The sequence below is a fragment of the Aquarana catesbeiana genome, linkage group LG04, assembly GCF_042186555.1.
Source record: "Aquarana catesbeiana isolate 2022-GZ linkage group LG04, ASM4218655v1, whole genome shotgun sequence".
Lineage (NCBI taxonomy): Eukaryota > Metazoa > Chordata > Amphibia > Anura > Ranidae > Aquarana > Aquarana catesbeiana.
Window position 1 is genome coordinate 179,999,293 of NC_133327.1, and position 13,550 is coordinate 180,012,842.

General features: G+C 46.4%; 1 long non-coding RNA gene across 6 annotated transcripts in view; it reads left to right on the forward strand.

Annotated features, from left to right (window-relative positions):
- LOC141139643 (uncharacterized) overlaps positions 1 to 13,550 on the forward strand; it is a 73,657-nt gene that overhangs the window by 9,386 nt on the left and 50,721 nt on the right. For all 6 annotated transcript variants that reach the window (XR_012243775.1, XR_012243776.1, XR_012243778.1 and 3 more), the window contains exon 3: positions 9,713 to 9,780. This is a non-coding gene — a long non-coding RNA (uncharacterized lncRNA). The remainder of the gene's footprint in view (positions 1 to 9,712; positions 9,781 to 13,550) is intronic.

The window sequence follows — 13,550 nt, forward strand, 5'->3', positions numbered from 1 at the left end:
ATGTCCTGGCTACAGGCACACAACCCCAGCATTGACTGGTCTACGGGAAAGATCCAATTTCTATCCGACTACTGCAGGCAACACTGCTTACATGGGACACCCGTGACACCGACTCAATGTCTTTGCTTGGATTCTGGTACCAAGCTTTGCCAACCCCTTCCCGAGGCCTACCGGGATTTCCAGGATGTCTTCAGCAAGAAGGGGGCAGAGACCCTTCCAGTGCACAGGCCTTATGATTGCCCAATAGAACTCTTACCTGGAACCGAAGTTCCCTTCGGGAGGATTTTCCCACTAACTGAGCAGGAGCTGGGCACCTTGACAAATTATATTGATGAGAACTTAAAGAAAGGGTTCATTCGCCCCTCCACGTCTCCAGCTGGTGCAGGCATCTTCTTTGTGGAGAAGAAGGATCACTCCCTATGCCCCTATCGACTACCGGGAATTAAACAAAATCACTATCAAGAACAAACCGTTACCTTTAGTACCTGAATTATTCCAAAGACTGGGAACCGCAAAAGTTTTCACCAAGTTGGATCTCTGCGGGGCGTATAACTTAATTCGCATAAGAGAAGGGGATGAGTGGAAGACGGCTTTTCGTGCTCGATTTGGGCACTTCGGGTACATTGTCATGCCCTTTGGCCTATGTAACGCGCCAGCAACCTTCCAACACTTCGTCAATGACGTCTTCCGTGACTTCCTGGACCCCTATGTCATAGTCTATCTGGATGATATCCTGATTTTTTCCGCTTCTCTGGCCGACCACCGCAGGCATGTACGAAATGTTCTCACCCGACTTAGGCAACATGGGCTCTATGCCAAACTCGAAAAATGCGAATTTGAGCTTCAATGCATTCATCTCCCCTGAGGGTATCAAGATGGATCAAATAAAAAGAAATAAAAAGAAAAAAATTTGTGCGCTTGCATTAGATACTTAAATCTATATTCCTGTGTGATTGTCATAAATAGATGAATAAATTAATAAACACCATCAGAGTTAATTTTAAGTGTACGTGAATAAAAAGTTGCTATGCGACACAGCAAATAGCGACATGTAAATCAAATACTAATATTAACCATTCCATACAGATAAATATAGAAAACTTGTGTGCAAAAAACAAGGTTATTCCACCCAAGTGCAAACTTATAAGTGAAAGAGTTCAAAATTGCGTCATGAGTCGCAAAAAAAACGCATATCCAAAGTTCATAAGTTGCATTCCTTAGTGTGTATAAAGGAACAAGGGGACGTGAAGGGACCTCCAACCACCAGTGGATCCAAAGGTTGATAACAGATGTATCCTTACCAGACGCGTTGGACCTCCTTTATAGCAAGGTCTTAGAAGCATACAGATTTAGCCCTCTGCAGGGACAGGAGATGACAGCTCACCACACGACCGGAGATGATTCCGACACTTCCGCGTTGATGTAAATACTCCCTCGTTTTAAACTCGTGAATAAAGAAGGGGAGAAAAAGAAACTCCAATAGTGTAGTAGATAAAAAAAGGGAATTTTATTGCCTCAGACAACTAGGCATCATACAAAAACATCTAAAATATAAAAGCTGGCAAAATATAAAAACAACAGACGCCCGTGCTAAATTACATGGGGCTCTATGGCGATCTGGCATACACTGCGTAGCCACGCCCTACATGTTTCGTGATAGGTCACGTCTTCAAAGGGGCATCAAGATGGATCCCCAAAAGGTATCTGCTATCCTGGACTGGCCTGCACCCGTAGATCAGAAAGGGGTACAACGCTTTATTGGTTTTGCCAATTTCTATAGGAAATTCATAAAAGGATTCTCCTTGATAATCGCTCCCATTACTGAACTCACCAGACAAGGAAGCCGGTTTTGCTGGACTCCTAAGGCACAGTTGGCCTTCGAGGAACTCAAAGCTCTGTTTACCTCAGCCACCATTCTGAAGCATCCCAACCCAGCTCTACCGTTCGTGTTGGAAGTTGACGCATCTGAAATTGCGGTAGGAGCTTTGCTCTCACAACGACAAGGCACCAAAGCTCTTTTGTACTCTGTGGGGTTTTTCTCACGTAAACGTTCATCTTCTGAGAGAAATTACGATGTGGGAGATCGAGAACTTCTGGCTATTAAAGCAGCTTTAGAGGAATGGCGTTACCTTCTGGAGGGTGCTGCCTATCCCATCCTGGTCTACACGGACCATAAAAACTTAGAATACCTGAGAACGGCTAAGAGGCTAAAACCCCGGCAGGCCAGATGGGCACTTTTTTTTTTCTCGATTTCAGTTCTACATCACCTTCAGACCCGGATCCAAAAATGTTAAGTCTGACGCACTTTCACGTATGTTCCATGATTCGGAAGAAACCTTACCTCCAGATACCATCCTTCCCCCTGGGAATTTCTTGCTTCTACAGGAAGATCTAGTCTCTCAAATCAGACGGGCTTCTATGGGGATGACGCTACCCGCTGGGGCCTGTGCCAAGGATGGCCTGTTTTGGCATGAAAACAAGATTGTGGTCCCTGAAGAACTAAGGGTACAGGTATTGGAACTTTGTCATGATCATAAATTGGCTGGACATTTTGGCACATGAAAAACAAGTGATCTGGTACAGCGTACCTTCTGGTGGCCTCACTTTATTAGGGATTGTAAAAAGTTTGTTGATTCCTGCAATACTTGCGCCAGAAGCAAGAACAGCCGGGCTAGAGCCTGGGGACTATTGAAACCTCTCCCAGTCCCAGAGAGACCATGGAGTATGATCTCAATGGACTTTGTCGTTGAACTCCCCCCATCAGAAGGCTTCTCCTCCATCTTTGTCGTGGTAGACAGATTGTCCAAAATGGCTCATTTCCTTCCAATGAAGGGTACTCCATCGGCTATGGAGACAGCCAATATTTTCATTAGGCAAATTGTCAGGTTACATGGAGTTCCAAAGAATATAGTTTCTGACCGTGGTGTCCAGTTCACCTCCAGATTCTGGAAGGCCCTCTGTGGCTCCTTGGAAATTGAATTGGCGTTCTCCTCAGCCTACCATCCCCAATCAAATGGGTAAACTGAGAGGACGAATCAAACTCTGGAGCAATATCTCCGCTGTTTTTCTGCCTTCTCCCAGGATGATTGGGCCTCCCTACTCCCTATCGCTGAGTTTTCTTATAACAATTCCTTGCATTCTGCTACCAACCAGACTCCATTCTATGCCAACTATGGCTTTCATTCGTCCTTTTTGCCTGGGTCAATACCTGAGTGTTCTGTTCCTGCAGTAGCTGAAGCCCTGAATTTCTTCTCAGTAAACAGCAGACTATTACAGGATACCATGCCCAAGGCCCAAGAAGGTTACAAGAAAATCTTTGATAAAAAGAGGCGTGGAGAACTTGTGTTGGAACCCGGCAACCCAGTATGGTTATCTACCGCCAATCTGAAGTTGGCATGCCCGTCTAAGAAACTAGGCCCTAAGCTCCTGGGTCCCTTGCTGGTAAGGAGGAAAATTAACAATGTCGCTTACGAGCTTGACCTGCCTAATTCTCTGAAGATGCACCCGGTGTTCCACGTGTGTCTCTCTTGAAGCCAGTTACCCCCAATTCTTTTGTTGGCCGTAGTGTCGGTCCACCCAAACCCATTCTTGTGGACAACGAGGAGGAGTGGAAGCAATCCTAGACTGCAGAAGGAGGCGTAATCAAACCCAATACCTCATAAAGTGGAAAGGATACGGCCCTGAAGACAACTCATGGGAACCAGAAGGCAATTTGCATGCCAGAGAACTCTTGCAGGCTTTCAAAGACTCGCATGCCTCCAAGTTAGCCCAATTGGGCATCCGGTGTCTGCCCTTGAGGAGGGGGCACTGTCAGAGAGGTTACCTGGTTGGGCATCATTGCGCGCCGGGGCGCGTTGGTGCGCGCGTTCCTGTGGGTGCTCGGGCGCCTGCCTCTATGGGCACTGGTGTTGGCATTCCGGCTGGCCATGGTGGACGCGGTGGTGCCCAGGCGTGCGCGTTCGCGTTAGCGTGCGTCCGCCTATGGGCGCTGTTATGCGTTTGCCTGGTGGTGCTGGTGTGAGCGCCACTGTCCGGGGGCGCGCTCATGCAGGTACGCGGGCACCTGTGCGTAACGGCGCGCACACGTGCACGGTGTTTGGCGCCAATCAGCCTATTTAGGCTTTCCTCTCCCTCTGATCGGTGCTGCCTGATCTACAGCTTCCGTGCCTAGTTCTCGTTGCCTGTTCCTTGTTCCTGTGTTCCTGTGTTCTGATCTGTTGACGACCCGGCTTGCCTTTTGGACTCTCCTGACTTCCGCCTGCATCTGACCTCGGCTGTTTGGAGACTTCCAGCTTCCGGAATCCGGACTCCTGCACAGGCTCTCATACCACTCCGCACTCGTGTGCTTCCTGTCTGCTCTACCAGGGGCCATGAGTCGGATACGTAAGGGAGCCTACCCTCTGCCCAAGCGGACTCACCGGTCTGGTAAGTGAGAGACCTGACAAGGCTGAAGTATTAACCACATCAATACCAAGGGCATCATATGACGTCCTGGGCTTTGAGCGGGTATATCTGAATGATGCCTGTAGTTACAGACATCATTCAGATATTGCCGGTTTCAGCCGGCGAATCTCTACACCATAGGAATGATCATAGCGGCCGTTCCGCCGCTTGATCGTTCCTATGGGAGGCGAGAGGGGACGTCCCCCCCCTCCCGCCGCCGTCCGGTGCTTGCTCCGACTCACCGTTACGATCGGTGAGGCGGAGAGTAGATCCGCCGGCACCGGATGTAGATCATAGAGATTTCTGGCAAACCAGATGGTCCCCGGAGTCTCTATGATTGTCGGAGGCCGGGCGCGATGTTATGACATCACGCCCGGCCGCACCATTCAAAAAAACGGCGCCGCTCCATTCAAAAACGGCGCACCTGACATGTCATATTGCTATTACAAGGGATGTTTATATTCCTTGTAATAGGAATAAAAGTGATCAATTTTTTTTTTTTTTTCAAAAAAGTGTCAAAATAAAAAAAAAATATATATATAATTAACAATAAAAAAAAAAAAAAAAAAAAAAAATTTTTTAAAGCGCCGCTGTCCCCGTGTGCTTGCACGCAGAAGCGAACACATACGTAAGTCCCGCCCACATATGAAAACGGTGTTCAAACCCGCCCACATATGAAAAGGGTGTTCAAACCATACATGTGAGGTATCGCCGCGAACGTTGGAGCGAGAGCAATAATTTTGGCCCTAGACCTCCTCTGTAACTCAGAACATGTAACCAGAAAAAAAATTTCAAGCGTCGCCTATGGGAATTTTTAAGTACCGAACATTGGCGCCATTCCACGAGCGTGTGCAATTTTGAAGCGTGACATGTTAGGTATCTATTTACTCGGCATAACTTCATCTTTCACAAAATGCAAAAACATTGGGCTAACTTTACTGTTTTGTTTTTTTTTTTTTAAACACAAAACAGTTTTTTTCCCAAAAAAAACGCGTTTGAAAATTCCTGCGCAAATACTGTGTGAGATAAAAAGTTGCAACAACCGCCATTGTATTCTCTAGGGTCTTTGCTAAAAAAACATATATAATGTTTGGGGGTTCTATGTAATTTTCTAGCAAAAAAATGATGATTTTTACATGTAGGAGCAAAGTGTCAGAATTGGCCCGGTATTGAAGCGGTTAAACTCCTAATACTAGGGAATATAGATATAAAATAAAAAATAAAACTGGTATACCTAATGCAGTGCTGGCCTGACATCACAGGTTTCCGTGGGGGCGGCGGCTGCACAGGTATCCGTCCTCCTGTTACCCTGTCACTATGAGCACCGTACGCATGCGTGTCATATATGGCATGCCGTGATTGGCGGCCGGCGTTACTGAAAGACAACCTAACCGCTGGGTCCTAGTGACTGCTCGTTTGGATCGGGCGCATCTGGCTGATGTGCCGATCTGTTGCACACACATTGATGCTATGCATGCGGCTGCATTCCCCAGTACTAGATGTTTAATACTTCAGCCTGCTTAATGTTACTTGGTTACCATTTGTTTTTTAATGATTTTTGTATAATGATGTCACGGTGGGGGTGTTACCGTTATTTTTCAGTTTTTGCATGTTCTGATTGGTGGCTGATGTATTTATATTCTGCTTTGACACTGTTACACTTTAACACATGCCTGACGAAGGTGCCCTGCGCGGCTCTGAAACGTTGCACTTATCTCTGTGATGTGATCTCTCTCAATAAAGAAACCTTTGGACGGCGATTGTTTATCCATGGTATGCTGGCGAATATGTACACATTCTGTGTAAGCTGTCTGCTGGTACCTCGTATGGGCAGGCAGTTACACACTGCCAGGAAGAATAAATGAACTCCCTAGAGAGCCCTTGTAATTGAGAACTAGAACCTGACAGCTGCAAAGCCTGTCAGTACTTGTAGTTTTCACATTCACAGTACTCTGTGAATGAATGATGTGGGAAGGCGGAGCCCCATGCGGCCGCGTTTTTTGTTAAATTAAGACAGCTGGTGGGGGTAAGAAAATCCCCCGCTCGCTGTCACAACAGGGGATCGGGGACCGGTGCTGCAGTAGCATGTTACATATTACAGCCTGAATATGGGTGTAACATGTTACAAAAGAAATTTAGATATGTTACAAAAGGTGAATTTATCCATTGACGAAATATACTTCTGTGCTACATTATAATATATGCACAACCACTTATATTCATAGCTTGACTTCACTTCATTTGCTGACTAAAATGTGATGGTACAGTGAGTGTAATAATAGTATAATGCTGGAAGATACTCATAACTAAAGTACCAGCAAGGTGTTTGAGCAGTTACCTAATCTGGCTAACACCTCCACCCATTTCGGTGTTAGGTGGCAAATATTTCTTCTTGCATTTCCTTAACCACTTGCCTACCAGGCACAAACACCCCCTTCCTGCCCAAGCCATTTTTCAGTTTTCAGCGCTGTCGTTTGAATGACAATTGCGCGGTCATACTACACTGTACCCAAACAAATTTTTTATCATTTTTTTCACACAAATAGAGCTTTCTTTTGCTGGTATGTAATCACTGCTGTGTTTTTTATTTTTTACAAAAAAAAAAAAGACCAAAAATTTTGAAAAAAAATAGTTTTTTTTACTTTTTTTCTGTCAGTAAATTTTGTAACTAAGTAATTTTTCGCCTTCACTCATGTGCGCTGATGAGGCGGCACTGATGGGCACTGATAGGCTGCACTTATGGGCACTGATGAGGTGGCACTGATGAGGAGGCACTAATATGCCACACTTATGGGCACTGATAGGTGGCACTGATATGTGGCATTGATGAGCACTGTTAGGTGGCACTGATGGGCACTGTTGGGTGGCACTGATGGGCACTAATAGGCGGCATTGGTGAGCACTGATAGGCAGCAGTGGCGGGCACTGAGAGGCGGCACTGGTGGGCACGGATAGGCGGCATGGATAGGCGCTACAGATGGGCACTGATGGGCAACACTGATGGGCATTGATGGACAGCAGTGATGGGCAATGATGGGCAGCACTGATAGGCGGCACTAATTGCCAGCACTGACTGGCATGGCTAATGGGCACTGATTTGTGGCACTTGTGAGCAGTGTGGGCACTGATTGCTGCCACTGGTGGGCTCTGATCACTGGCATTGGTGGGCACTGTATGCTGGCATTGGTGGGAATGGCATTTTATTTATTTGTGGCACTTTATTTATATCTTGTAATCAGGGCACTGATGATCAGTGCCCTGATTACTTCCCTAGCTGTTCCCCTGTGAGGAGATGCCGCTGATCGGCTCTCCTCTCCTCGCACTCTGTCAGTGTGAGGTGAGGAGAGGCGATTTCCGGCATCTCCGTGTTTACATGTGAACGGCTGTGATTGGACACAGCCGATCACATGGTTAAAGAGCCGCGGACGCAGCTCTTTACACAGATCGGTGTCGCACTGTGTCCTAGCAACACAGTGCGGCCACGATCACCGGGGTGTGTGCCCCCGCGGGCGCGTGAGAGCGGCCGTTCTGTGCCGCCGTCATATGACGGCGGCCCAGAACAAGAGCTGCACCGCCCCGCCGTCATATGACGGTGGGCAGGCGGCAACTGGTTAAATAGTGTTACTCGGACTAAAGCTGAGTAACGCAATGATGGTCACAATGACCATATCACTTTTAGGTGTGTGTGTGATTTTTTTTTAAAAGCCACTGTGTACCTTATTCCATAGCGCCGATCGAACAGAGGAGAGCTGCGGATGACAGAGGCCCATAAACTGACCACATTTTCAGGGCTCAACAGCCATGATATACAGTAATCAGTTCACAGGGGGGAGGGCAGAACCAGGCAGGATCAGCCAGGTATTTCAGGTGATACAGGGGGCCATATTACACAGCACAAGCACTATGCTTTAAAGAAACAGGATCTATATGTATATATATTTTTTTAGGGTTACAAACACTTTAATGTTGGTTTTGCAGAGCTGAAGGGATGTAAATGCACCTAAATGCAGCTAAACCCGATTTAAAGCAGAGAATTTCCAGTGCCAGCGTGCACGAGGCCTTAATTGCCTAATCAATTCCAGCCCAAGGACGTCATATGACGTCTTTGACTTTCAGTGGGGATATCTGAATGATGCCTGCAGCTACAGGCATCATTCAGGTATCATCTTTTAGAGCCGGCGATTCTGTGCACTGTAAGAACGATCATAGCGGCAGTTCCAGGCCCTCCAGTGCTTCTCCTGTCTCTCCCGTGCCATCGGGGATCCGGAGAAAGAATCCGCCGCCGTGGGATGACGAGCATAGAGATTTCCAGTGACCAGATGGTCACCAGTCATCTCTTCGACTGTCGGAGGCCCGGGCGCGACGTTATGATGTCCGGGCCACAGTTGTGATCGCAGCTGGAAAGCATGAGATCATTAAATTTTTTTTTGATCTTATGCTTTCCAGCCTGGAGGAGAGATGTGGGGTCTAATAGACCCCATATCTCTCCATAAAGAGGACCTGGCTGTCACACACTATTCCTATTACAAGGGATGTTTACATTCCTTGTAATAAGAATAAAAGTGATCAAAAAATTTTTTTTTAAAGAGAAAGTATAAAAATAAAAAAAAATAAAGTAAAATAAACAATAAAAAAAAAACTTCAAGCGCCCACATCCCCGTGTGCTCGCACACAGAAGCGAACGCACACGTAAGTCCCATCCACATATGTAAACGCCGTTCAAACCACACATGTGAGGTATCTCCGTGTGTGTTAGAGCAAGAGCAACACATACTAGCACTAGACCTCCTCTTTAACTTTAAACTGGTAACCTGTAAAAATTTTTAATGCATCACCTATGGAGATTTTTAAGTACCGGTTTAAAGTGTGACATGTTAGGTATCTATTTACTCGGCGTAACATTATAATTCATGAAACAGGTTTGAAAAATTGTTGCGCAAATACCGTGCGACATAAAAAGTTGCAACGACCGCCATTTTATTCCCTAGCCTAGGGTGTCTGCTAAAAAAAATATATGTTTGGGGGTTCAGAGTGATTTTCTAGCAAACAAATGATGATTTTTACATGTAGGAGAGGTGTGCCAGAATAGACCCGGTATGGAATGGGCTAATCTATCATCTTTATCTTATGCATGTGTACTTTTACAATAAGCACACTTTAAAATAGTGTGTTAAAATAAGGCACGTTTAGAATTAAATTTGTTTTCGATTTGTTTCCTAATTTTTCAAAATGAGTGTCTTGTGTTTTTTAATACTGTTTTGTTAAACAGAATATATAGAACGAGTCACTGTCTGGAGAATAAAAAAGAAAAAGGAAGATGTGGCTGCTTTATTTTCTGTAAGTTGTACTTATTTGTATATAATATTTTCATAATGGGTGTGGCGAATGGCACCACTTCCAAAGGTCTACTTTCAGGAAAAACATAACCCAGAGGAGTCTGCAGACTAAACAATGACATTCATAATATATTTACAGTGATACCACTTTTTATATAAAACTGGTTATAAATGTCTGCATTCACTCAGTGAGGGTAAACACATAATTGGAAATGCCTGCTTGATATGATAGATGATGCCATTGTGATTAAACAACTACCATAAACATTCAGATTTCAATTTTTGAAGCCATGGCAACAGTCTTTGGTTTAAAGTCAAAATTTCTAAGAATCACCTTTCTCTGCAATTGATTTGGAGTGTTGTGCATGCGTATTCAGCACTCTTTCCTGCCATTCAGCATAGAGGAAGCACCACCCGCAGTTGCTTGCAAACACTTTTTGACACTTCAGGCTCCAGTCCATTACCAGTGCCCGCCTACATTGACCTGGTCACCTCTAGCCACCTGGCATCAGCAAAGCTGCTTTGGTTTTTGAGAGCAACTAAGCCTTGCCTTCCACTTTGGGCAAGTTGCATTGCATGGCCGCAGCATGTCTGCACAGAAATGCACAGGGGGCAACCCCTCTGGTGTAGGTGACCCCAGCCCATACTTTCCTAAAAGTTCTGGCGGCATTTATTCAGAATCATCTGATGGAACCAGCATCTTAATCTAGAACCTGGCACCGCAATTGAAAAAGGGTCCACTGCATCTGAGTCCTCTTCAGCTCCATCGGGTGGGGCTGAGTCCCCTGTCTCTATGTCCATTCAGGACTTTTTAACCATGTGCACTCACACACATTGACCGCAGAAGCTGTAAAGTCACTCTAGTGCCATGCCCTACAAAGTCTTATCTCTGATCTCCCAGAAGACTTGAATCAGTGGTCCAGTGTCTCAACAATTTATTTCTTAAGAGGTGTTTTTTAGACACTGTAGTCTTCTGCTTTCGCCTAAAAGGTTCTGGGGGTTGTACCGGACCTTATTGATGAAGTGCATATTACTCTGCATTTGGAGTAGCAGCCAGTTGTCTCCAGGCTTGAGTCGTTTTGAGTTCCTACTGCTGCAAAGATCTTCTTGTTGCACCCACTTTTTGAAGAATCCCTTTAGGTGGGGTGGAAGCACCTTGGGGGTTCCTGAGCCCTACCTAAGTCTTTGCTAGAAATGTTCCCTTTTGGAGAGTGAATTTGTTAGACAATGGTCTCTACCCACCATGGTTCAACCAGTGTGTCAGCTTAACAGGAACACCACTGGTCAGGTGGAAGAAGTGTTTGATGCTTGTTAGACGATGCTAACAGGCAGCTAGAATCCATCCTTAAATCCATGGCGGGCTCTGCCCTCTGTCCTGTGTTGGCATTTACCTTAATCTGTCAGACTGTGTCAGAGTGAGTTCATTTTCCCAAAAAGGATTCACTCCTCAGCTAGGGTGGACTCATGTTTCTGTCAGCAAGTAGACCAAATGCCTGGAGCCTTATACTTTAGTTGTATTGGCTTGCTACAGGCTTCAAAACTTTTGGCCTGAATGGAAGAAGCCTAATGAAAAGACTGCAAAGCCTTGTCCCTCCTTATCTTTTAGGAAACATCCTTTTTCGGACAAGTCTTCCTCTACGTTAAGATGTGCCCCCGCTTTCCAGAAAAGAGGGACATTTGCTAACCTTTGTAGATACCTGGACAGCTTCTGTTTCAGGTGCTTCAGTGTGGGGGAGTTGGTATCCCTTTTGTGTCTCAGGTACTTCGGTGTGGGGGAGTTGGTATTCCCTTGTGTCTCAGATGCTTCAGTTTTTGGGGAAGTGGTATCCCCTTGTGTCTGTGGTGCTTAGATGTAGGGGAGGTGGTATCCCAGGTTCACAAACTTTAGTTGCACTTTCTGCCCTCTGCTGTATCTGTTACTTCCAACCTTCCTGCGTTAAAGCAAAGATTAGCATCAAGCCCGCTCTGTTATAGATCTAGGTGTCATTGCTCCAGTTCATGTGACAGAACAGTTCCAGGGGCTTTACTCTAAAGTGTTCTCAATTCCAAAGCCTAAAGGGGGCATTTACCCCATTTAGAATCTCAAAGCCCTGAAAATGATCTCATTCAACTTCAAAAATTTCAAATGAAATCTGCCAAATATGTCATTGCCTCATTTCACCAGAGAGACTTTCTGGCTTCTGTGGACATGTTCCCCTCTTTTCAGCGAATCAGCATTTCCTATGCTGTGGAACCCCAGCACTATCAGTTTAATTCCCTTGTCATTGACATACTGCAATTGGATCTGCAACTGGCAGCGGACGCACGGTTCCATTGGGATATATTCCAGTCCACAGGCATTCAGCAGTGAATAGATGCGCGCCAGTGCGCATGCGCATGCACAGATCGCGGATGCGCGCATGGTAACGCAGCTTTGGCGCCCAGTGATCTTTAAAAGGGGCCTCTTCAGAATGCATCCTTGCTGTCTGATCTGCAGCTCATCCTGTACCCGATCCCTGAACCTGCATCTGCTCCAGTGTCACCCAGCTTTTCCTGACCTCTCTGCTGTCTCCAGTCCTGACCCCTTGGCTTGCCTTTGACCTGCTCTGTGTTCCTGATTGTCTGATCTCCCGTTGCCGATCCTACCTGAACTTTGACCATTCTCCGCCTGCTGCTTCTGTCTGATTGATCTGCTGCTGTGACCTGGCTTGTCTGACCCTGCTCCTGCCTGCTGTCCTGCATCTGTGCGCACCTGCCTGCTCCTCCTCAGCGTTCCTGGATCTGCAGCAATGAAGCCTGTTCCTGTGTTTGCCAAGTGGACATCATCTTCAGCCAAGCAGACCCTGCAGGCTCTCCTACCCCACTGTGCTCCGAGGGTCACTGTTCCCACTCCAGTGATCCTGGAACCAGAGCCGTCTCCCTCTGCACGTCAGGCTCACCTCCAAGGTACGTGTCAGTATCAGACAGCCATACCTGAGCCTGCAAGAGGGACCTCTCCCACAGATGAAGTGTGCCAGCACCTCTCCGCTCTTGCTCAAGTGGTGGAATTTCTCCGGGACAGTTGCAAGCATCCTTTGCCTCTGGTACTCGAGCTCCTCCAAAGACTACGTACCACAGCTGTCTTCACCAAACTGGATCTGCGACGGGCCTACAACTTGGTGCGAATCCGTGCAACGGATGAGTGAAAGACTGCTTTCCGCACTAGATTCGGCCACTACGAGTACTTAGTGATGCCCTTCGGTCTGTGTAACGCCCCTGCAACCCTTCAGCACTTTGTGGATAGTATTTTCAGAAACTGGGGCAACACATCCCATACTTATATACACCGATCAAAAGAATCTGGAGTATCTAAGAACTGCCAAGCGTCTGAAGCCCCGTCAAGCTCGATGGGCGCTATTTTTCTCCAGATTCTTGTTCCATATCACATACCGGCCAGGGTCAAAGAACATCAAACCAGATGCCCTCTCCCGTATGTTCGATGATCCTAAAGAGACCTCAGTTCCTGATACCATCTTATCCCACAACAACTTCCTCCTTCTTCAGGCTGATTTGATGCCCAGCCTAAGACAAGCCTCAGTGGGAATATCCAGTCCTCTAGGAGTCATTTTTTGTGCCCATCAGCATGCCCTTTAACATAAAATGTGCCCATTAGCTTGCCTCTTGACATAAAACGTGCCCATTAGCGTGCCTCTTAACATAAAATGTGCCCATCAGCGTGTCCCTTAACATACAATTTGCCCATCAGCGTTCCCCTTAACATAAAATGTGCCCATCAGCGTGCCCCTTATTTTT